At 53.1% G+C, this 1,404-nt stretch overlaps 1 long non-coding RNA gene across 2 annotated transcripts in view; it reads right to left on the bottom strand.

The window, feature by feature from the left end:
* The window catches only part of LOC111551005, a 5,533-nt gene extending 4,129 nt beyond the window's left edge, over positions 1-1,404 (bottom strand). Inside the window, exons 1-2 of one of the 2 annotated variants that reach the window (XR_002734232.2) lie at positions 1,340-1,404; positions 590-909 (exon numbers count right to left, since the gene is read on the bottom strand). This is a non-coding gene — a long non-coding RNA (uncharacterized LOC111551005). Of the gene's footprint in view, positions 1-589; positions 910-1,171 lie in introns of both variants that reach the window. The other variant, XR_002734233.2, reaches the window with a different exon arrangement.

Here is a 1,404-nt window from a genome sequence, read left to right as displayed (position 1 = left end):
TCTCAGTACAGCCAAACGCGCCCTCACCTTCACTGTCTCAGTACAGCAGGACACACCCTCACCTTCACCATCTCAGTGCAGGACGCACCCTCACCTTCACCATCTCAGTACAGCCCAACAGGCCCTCCCCTTCACAGCCTCAGTACAGCAGGACACGCCCTCACCTTCACAGTCTCAGTACAGCCGGACATGCTCTTATCGTCATCATCTGAGAACAGTGGGACAGCGCTGTCACCTTCGCAGTCCCAGTGGGTGATCTATGGAACTGGCGCTTTTTTTTTTTTTTTTTTTTTTTTGTGCAACGTCTGAAAACTCTCCGGTGGCGGCGGCTGGGGTGAGTTATCAAGACAAAGCAAATTGGACTGAACTATATGAGAAAAAGCCAGGCTTGTAGAAGACAGGCTGATGGAAGCCCACAGAAATGAGTGAAACTGAAGGCGTGGCAGAGGTTGCCCCAGACCTTAGCTATACACACCCCTCGGAGCTGTTTCTCAAAGACATTTACACCAGCAAGAGGCCTAGCATTCATCGTTTATAACAGCTTCTGGGAGCTACAGTTGAGTTTACCATCAAGCCTTTCAGTACTTACGTATGCAGGGTGGCAACTCAAGCTGTCATGGTCATAGAATTAAGAAGGACGAACGTGGACAGGTAGGGTTTCATTTTCCGTATCCCTCCAGCAAGCAGAGTGGGTGAGGATGGGGACACTTTCTTCCCCCTGCTTGACAGCCGACTTCTTAGAGGCCTTAGTAGACATCCACCAAACATCCGACCACCACAGAGGGTGACGGGAAGGCCCCCTCATCCAGCGCAAGCAGCTGCGGAGCTCACACGGGGTCGCGGCAAGGGCAACTGCCGCGGTGGCATTCGGCATCCCGCTGGCATGCGCTTGTGGCCAGGGTAGGGGCCCTGAAAGAGAGACAGGAATTAGTCATCCCACGGTTTGTCGTCTGGCGGTATAGTTTGATACTTGAGAGATGTGATCTTTATTTCAGAAACACCATCTGGCCATCAGCCCAATTCCTGACTCTCTCAAGATGATCATTAGGAGTGGTTTCAACAAAACTGAACACAGAATTTTGAGGACCCCAAACATGACTTAACCAGAGCCCTCACTGAGTTCTTCATGAGTCAGCCCGGCCCTCCCCGCTGACTTCACCCTGGCGGGCACCTGTCTTTCTTCTTCTTTTATCACTTTTTGCTTCTCTTTTGGTTTCCAGCTCTGACTGAATTCAGACCCAAATTCTTCCCGGCCGCCTCAGGGAAACTCAGAGGCAAATTTGAGTGCAGGGAGCAGGGGCTTCGCGTGGAGCTGCGACTGCCCAGCACTGAGAGGTACCTGAGATGCCGGTGCCTTCCAGGCTGCCCCGCGCTGCGAGGGACCTGAGACGCCCGCGCCTTCCC

Source organism: Piliocolobus tephrosceles, chromosome 18 (genome assembly GCF_002776525.5).
Source record: "Piliocolobus tephrosceles isolate RC106 chromosome 18, ASM277652v3, whole genome shotgun sequence".
Classification (NCBI taxonomy): Eukaryota; Metazoa; Chordata; class Mammalia; order Primates; family Cercopithecidae; genus Piliocolobus; species Piliocolobus tephrosceles.
The sequence above is the reverse complement of the archived record's forward strand: the minus strand, read 5'-3'. Positions and strand labels throughout refer to the sequence as shown.